This window comes from Haliotis rufescens, unplaced genomic scaffold, assembly GCF_023055435.1.
Source record: "Haliotis rufescens isolate VD_foot unplaced genomic scaffold, xgHalRufe1.0.p SCAF_4, whole genome shotgun sequence".
NCBI classification, from domain to species: domain Eukaryota; kingdom Metazoa; phylum Mollusca; class Gastropoda; order Lepetellida; family Haliotidae; genus Haliotis; species Haliotis rufescens.
Window position 1 is genome coordinate 23,377,227 of NW_025964112.1, and position 10,512 is coordinate 23,387,738.

General features: G+C 41.3%; 1 long non-coding RNA gene across 1 annotated transcript; it reads left to right on the forward strand.

Moving 5' to 3' along the window:
* Positions 1–1,881: 1,881 nt before the first annotated feature.
* LOC124132225 lies at positions 1,882–9,471 on the forward strand. The gene is made up of 4 exons (XR_006860762.2): positions 1,882–2,034; positions 3,136–3,315; positions 4,340–4,463; positions 8,287–9,471. It is a non-coding gene; the product is annotated as an uncharacterized LOC124132225 (long non-coding RNA).
* The last annotated feature ends 1,041 nt before the right edge of the window (positions 9,472–10,512 follow it).

A 10,512-nucleotide genomic window follows, 5' to 3' on the forward strand; every position in this document is an offset into this window, starting at 1 on the left:
ACATGATCAACACATGTACCGACACCAGGTACTAACACCATGTCACATGATCAACACTTGTACCGATACCAGATACTAACACCATGTCACATGATCAACACATGTACCGATACCAGAATACTAACACCATGTCACATGATCAACACTTGTACCGACTCCAGGTACTAATACCATGTCACATGATCAACACATGTACCGAGACCAGATACTAACACCATGTCACATGATCAACACATGTACCGAAACCAGGTACTAACACCATGTCACATGATCAACACTTTTACCGACACCAGATACTAACACCATGTCACATGATCAACACTTTTACCGACACCAGGTACTAATACCATGTCACATGATGGACACCAGATACTAACACCATGTCACATGATCAACACTTTTACCGACACCAGGTACTAATACCATGTCACATGATCAACACTTGTACCGACACCAGGTACTAATACCATGTCACATGATGGACACCAGGTACTAATACCATGTCACATGATCAACACTTGTACCGACACCAGGTACTAATACCATGTCACATGATGGACACCAGATACTAACACCATGTCACATGATCAACACATGTACCGACGACAGATACTAACACAATGTCACATGATCAACACATGTACCGACACCAGATACTAACACCATGTCACATGATCAACACATGTACCGACGACAGATACTAACACCATGTAACATGATCAACACTTTTACCGACAGCAGTACTAATACCATGTCACATGATCAACACATGTACCGACACCAGGTACTAACACCATCTAACATGATCAACACGTGTACCGACACCAGGTGCTAACACTGTGTCACATGATCAAAGTATGTACCGACACCAGGTGCTAACACTGTGTCACATGATCAAAGTATGTACCGACACCAGGTACTAACACCATGTCACATGATCAAAGTATGTACCGACACCAGGTAGTAACGCCATGTCACATGATCAAAGTATGTACCGACACCAGGTAGTAACGCCATGTCACATGATCAACGAATGTACCCACACCAGGTACTAACAGCATGTCACATGATCGACACCAGGTAGTAACACCATGTCACATGATCAAAGTATGTACCGACACCAGGTAGTAACACCATGTCACATGATCAAAGTATTACCGACACCAGGTACTAACACCATGCCACATGATCAAAGTATGTACCGATACCAGGTACTAACACCATGTCACATGATCGTCACATATTCTGACACCAGGTACTAACACCATGTCACATGATCGACACATGTTCCGACACCAGGTACTAATACCTGTCACATGATCAAAGTATGTACCGACACCAGGTACTTACACCATGTCACATGATCGACACATGTTCCGACACCAGGTACTAATACCTGTCACATGATCAAAGTATGTTCCGACACCAGGTACTAATACCAAGTCACATGATCGAAATACGTATGCGACATATGCTTGGCAAAAGTCTTGAGTCTCGTGTGCGTTTCTAAGGGAATACATGTGTTTAAGATTCCCATTTTTTTAGAATACAAATATGCCTCAGAGAACCCGTTGACTCATTTTGAACAAATGAATAATAAGGTAGACTATTATCAAACTGTGCAAACACATTCTTTAAGCCCTACTGATCTGCCACTAGCATTGATTAAACACAAGCCAAGCTATTCAGCCTGTACAACCAATGTTATCATGGTCACTGGACTGAATACAATTTTGAACTGATTAATTACCCCGTAATCTTAAGGGAAAAGTATACACAATACACAAATCATTTCTTATCTCACAAACGATTGATACATTAATTGTCTGTCGTCAAGAATGGAGTTGACTTGTATAAGTAAATGTAATAAGACATCTATGAGCGTGTGCATGTACAGGTGTGTATGTATATATATACCACGCACAAACCGGGCCGCGGCACTGTCATACATGTCTACTAGATCCTTTCACTTTCAAGTATTGCAGACTCCAGTGTGAATACGTCAAGACACTACTGAATGGTGAACATTCTAAGGTAGGATGGTTGTTTTTGCTTGATGTCTCAATAGAGTTTTCGCAGCTGAAAAGAGTGTACTTAATTAGATCACATCAACATTAAAGGATGAAAAGAGTTAATTGATTTTAATACGAAAAAGCAAAGAATTTGTTCTTACAAAATGTTTTTCATGAGTAACAGGATGCAGTTTATTTTTTTCGCGATACACACTGGTATTTCAGAACAGAACGGGTCTAAAGTGTGTCACTCTCCTTGTAAGAGGCGATGAAGATGGGGTAGAATTTACGGCGTTTAATCGGCCGCGTAAAATGCTGTTCATGCTATTAATTACTGGTTTCCGTGGTACATATTCGATAATTTAAAGGCTGCTATATCACATTGTTGATTGAATTAACAATTCACTCCCACCCGTTTTCTTGTTGTAAAGAATATTTCATGTATTATGAACGCTATGAAATGTACCATTAACAATTTGCAGCGCCGTCGTAAAATCATTGCACTGAATAGACATGCATTGTCCATATGTTATACATAACTCATATTTCGTAGCAATGATGTTATAATATGGAACGCTGTCATGTTGCAAGGCTTTGATTTGCTACTAAAATTATTACACAAACATAATATGTGTTTTGTTCCAATATATGTATCCATGAGGCGGTTATTTGAAATGGAGAACGATATTTTCAAGGCACCATTCCCACCTTCTATCCGATTATCACCCTTGGGTTAAAGGTCCGAGCAGCACTCATGTTCTCTGGATTCACCGAGGTGGTTCACTGATGCACGACTTTGCGCCCACATTAAGCTGACACAAAGTATTATCTGGCACAGTGTTCAAAGTCACTCTAACACTCACTAACATACTGTCGAAAATAAAAAACAAAACATTATCCATTTCTTCAATCATGAGTGACATTATTTTACAAAAAACATCGTATTAACCTATCTGAAAAAGAAAAGTTGTTTTGTTTCAAGTGACAACTTACATATTTGATATGACATGTTTATCAAAGTCATGCATTACCAGTTTCTTGTTTTAGGGGGTGCGATACAACAATGTGACCGGAATTAGTCCCATTCATTAGTGCTAATTTTGATATTACCTATCTGATTTAGTGGTGAGCGACGATGCCTATATCCAGCGGTGCGCTTGACTGGCCGGTAAGTTACTATACCAAACCGACAGCTGTCGAAGACGTCGCCAACGGATACGACAACCTTGACCCCTGGTCACGTCGTTATGCCTACCGTAACTGGACATGGAAAAGGAAGCGAAACACAAGAAAGAAGAAAAAGGTATATGTTGGCGTATTCTGTGCATATGTGCTTAACATTTACAAATTCAATTTTATCAATGTAACATTTCTCTGTGACGTTTGAGAATAATGTTGTTAGCTTATTTGTTGTTTAAGGCCGGACTCAGCAATATTCAAGCTATATGACGGCAGTATGTAAATAATCGAGTATGGACCAAACAAACCAATCTATACAATTGGGATACGATTACATGCATCAACCAAGTCAGCGAGCCTGACCACCCGATCCTGTTAGTCGCCTCTTACGACAAGCATAGACGCCTCTTAAGACAAGCAATTCTAACTCGGATTTTCATGGGTTCGTTTCAAAATAAGTATCTGTTCAGTCAAGATATATGTACTATGCCAAAGGACATGTATTCGCAACGCATAATCAGCTTTAAGCTGAAGAACAAAAAACGATTTTAGCAGTAGAAAGTTGCTGTTGTGACAAAGAATGATGACAAAATGACATTATATGATTATCTCATGCCTAAATACACAGAACAACTTTCTTGATTTTGTGGACATTTCGAATATGTTTTTTCAAAGTGTATCGGTAACCTTTGCAGGCACTTTTGAGAATAAAACAAAGACAAAATATGAAGAAATGTCTTTTATAATCCAAATACCTAAGGGCAGTATAAATCCTAATCCAATGTCATGACTCACATACATAGGACTGTAAGACCATTCATTTTATGAGCATACAATGATGTCGCCTATAGACATTAAATACAGCAATTGCGCGCTGTATTCCAAACACGAGGGCACACATGGAAATACACTATACAGTTATAATTCAAATTTAAATTTGGTGTGGCTGCAAGTCCACTTGAGTCGTGCCTCCCTTTAAATGCACGGTTGACTTTGCAATCAATACAGAGTAAACATGACTTCTATTGACCAGTCCATGAAGTGTTACACGGACACCTTGCTAGATGTTATGGGGACATATCAAAAGAGATGCTATGATAATGTTAGTATTACGAAGATCGGTCAAACCAATTTTACTTTGACCCAAGGAAAAAGATTCCCCTGAAGATAGACGGCGTCATCGTAGGCGATGTTGCTGTTGTGTGTTGTGGTGGTTGACTGCGCTGCTTCTGATCATCCTGACTCTCGTTCTGTTCTTGGTGTTCTGGATCCGTACGTAAAACTGCTTGATACAGTGTGTATCTGATCATAACAGTGAATATCGAACAGTGTGGAATATTTCACGACATAAAACTCTTATATGTGATAGCGGTGTCTTAATCTGCTTACGCTTATAATACGTCATGTTTATAGGTTACGGTCTCGTAAATGAGCACGAGGTTAAATTATCATAAGTCCTTCAACACGGCGTCCTTTCGCTCATGTTGGTAAGTCTATATATCACTTGATTATGAGCGTATCTCACCTTCTGTCCCCTAAACAATATCCCAAAGGTTGACGGGGAGGAGTCAACCAGGCGAATCAGGGTCACAAAGCTTCAAACCTGTGTTTCTCTCTTTGTGAAGCGGGAGATTTTATACGTAAGCATGAAATTCAAAAGACTTATATATTCCTCAACGATTCTAAAGAGAATAAAATCATATAATTGAAAGGAGTAGTTCAGAATTGTCTAACTCCATTGACTCTAGCTTGAGTGCCGATACCATTAGCGACGATATGTCGAGTAAATCATTTTTTCCTCGAAACCAGATTAAGACGTTATCAAACCTTCACAAAAGAGGGGGTCCACAGACATGTGGATTTTACCACCTCATTTAGAAAGAACACCTGCACAGGCAGTTCTCAAAGTTTTCTAAAGACAATGTGTTAAACTCTTGTCTAACCTGTGGTAGATTCTGAAAAAAGTCAGACGCCAAGTTCCTGATCTGGATTTGTATGAATTGTTAGACAGAGAGGAAAAGTCAGTTTACCTTGTTGGCGAAATGCGTCCATGAATTTTCGCAGGCGTCTTTCCATTTTGTCAAGCGCAATTTTAACCAAACTGGTAAAAAATAATACACAATCCTTGGATTCTTTAGACCGTAAAGTGTTTTCAGATTTTATCCAAGACAAACTCGGATGAAACCCTCACCACAAATTCCTATTTCTCAGGACAACCTGGCTGTTCTCGACAAAGATTCAGAACATGTTACTGAAAGGGGAGATAGAGGAGGTATCTAAGGATATGAATCCGAATCCGTTTCCCATCGCAGTTCTGTTTGTCGTCCCCATATAATTGCAAGACGGGGGACAGAGACAAATAATCATTCATCGTTCATTCCTTACGAACATTTCAAGACAGAAAGACATCATACAAGAGAACGATTACATGTGCCAGTTGGACCTGAAGGATGCATACTTCCCTGTCTCGGTGGCGAGTCAACAGAGGAAATTGCTCCACATTCAATGGAAAGGGAAACTATTTCAGTTTTTCTGCCTACCACTCGGTCTGACACCGGCACCACCAGTATTTACCAAATTGTAAAAGCCTTGCGCGACGTGCAGTGATTCGAGTGATCATCTATCTGTTTGCTCGCAATCTAGAGATCCTGGTGCGTTGTCGAGAACGTCTGTTGTACCTACCACAGAATCTAGGATTCGTTATCAACAAAGTAAAATCAGTTCTGATTCCCAGTCAAAATATAAGTTTTCTGCGGTTCCAGATAAAATATCAGTCTCTCACTTTAACGCTCCCACTCTTGAAAGTGACTGACATCTTTCAGAGCCGTCAAGGTTTACTGAAACATCCAGTAGCATTAAGAACGCGTATCCTCGTCACCTGGGAAACTCTCGTTTTCAATGCGAGCTATATTCCAGTGCAGCTACATTACAGATTCATCCAAATGCAAGCATCGAAGGAGCTGCTAGAGCATCAGAGTCATGAACAGAAGATCAGACTCTCTTGGACGTCTCTGCAGGAGCTTCAGTGGTGGGTCGACAATATGTATGCCATGAATGGAAAACCCATATCGGCAGGCCATCCAGACATAATCATGCAGACTGATGCATCAAGGAACTGGAGGAGAGCAAGTTGCACCGACTCCAATATGAATCGACAGGGGGAAGCCCAATCTCGCACCCTAGTCACAATAGCCCAGATAGTTTGGGACGTGTGCCTCGAGAGAAAGAGATCACTCCGGAATCCCAGTATCTGCCGGGGAAGGAGAATCTGAGAATCAGGAGACAGAGTCTTGCAATTTTACGGAATCTAACGAATGGATCTTGAATAAACATCATATTCAAACACTGCAATCAGACAGGTGGTCCACGCAAGATAGCCCTTTTTGAATGTTGCCTCAGTCACCAACAAGAGAGATATGTGATCTGGAGATCAGATCCGCAGGCCCATTGCATTGATGCATTTCAGATGAAATGGAAAGAGGTGAAAGGTTATGCCTATACTCCATTCTCCATTTGAGCAGATGCCTCTGAAAAGTAAGAAAGAAGGGTGCAGAATCGACCCTAATAGCTCCTGTGTGGCAAAGCTCAGGTAGGGTACCCTGTAGTTCTCAGGTGTTTGGTCACATCAGGGGGCATTTTGCAAAAAATGCCAATCTATTGTCGGTCCAATGGAGACCAGTAAACACTTCTAGATCAGCACAGGGGACGACGTTGAGAGCTGCCCGCCCAACGTCAGGATGGTACTGGGACATCCGTCCAGTTTATTTTCTCGGTTTCAGTAGTGACGCGCCGCTGTACTGTTTCTATTTCATATTGTTCAGTTCGCCGTTCCTTGATATGAAAGTTATCGTAAATATAAAAGTTTCACGAGGGCCCCTTTCTCTGTAAATTTTCTGGCACATCAAATGAATGAATAAGGATTTATGGGTAATTTAACCTCGTTCCCGTTTACGAGACCGAAACCTTGAACTTAAACTATTTTAAGCGAGAGCAGACACCGCCCTTACGTGTACATTGTTCTATTCATGAAATTCATGACTTCGTGGAGCATTGTGTATCTGATGCTAATTAACACTGTGTGGAACATTGTGTGTCTGATGGTTATTAAGACTGTGTGGAACATTGTGTATCTGGTGCTAATTAACACTGTGTGGAACATTGTGTATCTGGTGCTAATTAACACTGTGTGGAACATTGTGTATCTGGTGCTAACTAACACTGTGTGGAGCATTGTGTATCTGGTGCTAATTAACACTGTGTGGAATGGTGTGTATCCGATGTTAATTAATACTGTGTGGAACAGTGTGAATCTGGTGCTAATTGACACTGTGTGGAACACTGTGTATCTGATGTTAATCAACACTGTGTGGAACAGTGTGTATATGGTGTTGATTAACACTGTGTGGAACAGTGTGAATCTGGTGTTAATCAACACAGTGTGGAACATTGTGTATCTGATGTTAATCAACACTGTGTGGAACAGTATGAATCTGATGTTAATTAACACTGTGTGGAACTTGGTGTATCTGATGTTAATTGACACTGTGTGGAACAGTGTGTATCTGATATTGATCAACACTGTGTGGAAAAGTGTGTATCTGATGTTAATCAACACTGTGTTGAACATTGTGTATATAGTGTTGATTAACACTGTGTGGAACAGTGTGTATCTGATGTAAATTAACAGTTTGTGGAACATTGTGTATCTTATGTCAATTAACACTGTGTGGAAAAGTGTGTATTTGGTGTTGATAAGCACTGTGTGGAGCATCGTGTATTTGGTGTTGATTAACACTGCGTGGAGCATTGTGTATCTGGTGTTAATCACAGTTTCGTGGAACAGCGGTGTGTGCGAGTATCTGATATTAATCAGAACTTCATGGACCCGTGTGTATCAGGTGTTTATTTTTTAATTTTGCTTTGTACATAGCTTAGCTGAATATTTGTAACGATGGTTAATTCCAAACTTATTTGTCATTCAGTAAGAACTATTCAATGTATGATATTATTATCTTGGCATCGGAATATGGTTACATGAAACATTTCGAATAGAATGGTAAAATAGTTGCACGTTTTGTTTATTTTATTCTCCCAGGAGACAGGCAACAACATTCCTGATTTGAACCGAGATGTGTATGACATCATTCCCCACTGCAAAGGCACTTGGAGAAAGACGTTCATTTTTCGCCAACATCAACAATCCCCAAAATATCACTTACGTATGTTGCTACGGAGTGGACAAGAACATCCTGGCGGGTTTATTACTTCACGGTGACACATGGCCTGATGCTTGGGTACTTAACAAGTCACCGTACAAGTGTCCTGCATCCACGATGTGGGGAGGTGCTTTCCCAAACGACCCCGTATGCTCTGCATCAGATCTCCAACTGTCGTCCTGTGTGTTGTTTGGGCTTGCGTTGGTCGTGTATAATTACATGACGGATTATCATTTTCATGGATAAATCAAACACGGTGTGCACATTACCAGGCTTATATCTTATTCGTGTGTAGTGATGTTACTCGCGGTAATCGTAATATTTATCCAAATAAAAGAGACAAAACTATTTCCATATTCATAAGAATAAGAACTACGGCCTGTTCACTACGCTTCATGGAGACACTTTGATCACGATATACAAACCAACATATTAGTCCAGCAATCTAGGCTATTTTTGCACTCAACATGGAACAAATTGTGACAAAATATATTTCACCACAATGCATTTCTACAAGGTCCCGAAAACAACATACTAAAAGTCCCAAGCAATCCCAGTTTGGGAAATATGTCTAATTTGCATAATCCAATATGGCCACCAATTATCAATATATCTTCCATATTTCATATGAGGTTCAATGTTTTGATGAAAAATGCATGTGTTGTATTGCGAAATAGCCGTATTATATTTCTACAAAAAATAATGAACGTTTTCGACTATTGACAAATTTACAAAAAGTCAAGATAGCCGCCAATTTCAAGTTGGCCAACAAGTTTCCTAAATGTGTGTTTACACTGTTGAAAGTCTTAACTCTAAACCAGTGTGCTGGGACTCATATGCATATAACTTGGCACACTAACTCACTGAAGTAAAGTTAACACTTTTAGATAGAAACTCCGTCACCTGAGTTCCCTGGTGGCTCAAAATTCCAAGATGGCCGCCAAGAGGTTGATGGCTTGACATAGAATATCAATACACTGTTGGTCTCTGATGACATATTTGAGTGTTTTGGATTTCTACATCTGGGTAAACAGACAAACAGTGAAGGGAGGGATGGAGTGAGGGGTTTAGTGAGAGAGAGATATTATGATGGGTTAAGTTAGGGAGAGATGGAGTGATGGGTTTAGTGAGGGAAAGATAGTGTGAGGGGTTTAGTGAAGGAGAGATGAAGTGAGGGGTTTAGTGGGGGAGAGATGGAGTGAGGGGATGGAGAGATGGAGTGAGGGGTTAAGTGAGGAGAGATGGAGTGAGGGGTTCAGTGAGAGAGAGATGGACTGAGGGTTTTAGTGAGGGAGAGATGGAGTGAGGGGATGGAGAGATGGAGTGAGGGGTTCAGTGAGAGAGAGATGGACTGAGGGTTTTAGTGAGGGAGAGATGGAGTGAGGGGATGGAGAGATGGAGTGAGGGGTTCAGTGAGAGAGAGATGGACTGAGGGTTTTAGTGAGGGAGAGATGGAGTGAGGGGTTAAGTGAGGAGAGATGGAGTGAGGGGTTTAGTGAGTGAGAGATAGTGTGAGGGGTTTAGTAAAGGAGAGATGAAGTGAGGGGTTTAGTGGGGGAGAGATGGAGTGAGGGGATGGAGAGATGGAGTGAGGGGTTCAGTGAGAGAGAGAGATGGACTGAGGGTTTTAGTGAGGGAGAGATGGAGTGAGGGGAGGGAGAGATGGACTGAGGGGTTTAGTGGGGGAGAGATGGAGTGAGGGGAGGAGAGATGGACTGAGGGGTTTAGTGGGGGAGAGATGGAGTGATGGGATGGAGAGATGGAGTGAGGGGTTCAGTGAGAGAGAGAGATGGACTGAGGGTTTTAGTGAGGGAGAGATGGAGTGAGGGGAGGGAGATATGGAGTGATTGGTTTAGTGAGTGGGAGATGGAGTGAGGGGTTTAGTGAGAGAGTGATGGAGTGAGGGGTTTAGTGAGGAGAGATGGATCGAGGGGTTTGGTGAGAGAGAGATAGTATGAGGGGTTTAGTGAGGGAGAGATAGTGTGAGAGGTTTAGTGAGGGAGAGATAGTGTGAGGGTTTTAGTGAGGGAGAGATGGAGTGAGGGGAGGGAGATATCGAGTGATTGGTTTAGTGAGTGGGAGATGGAGTGAGGGGTTTGGTGAGG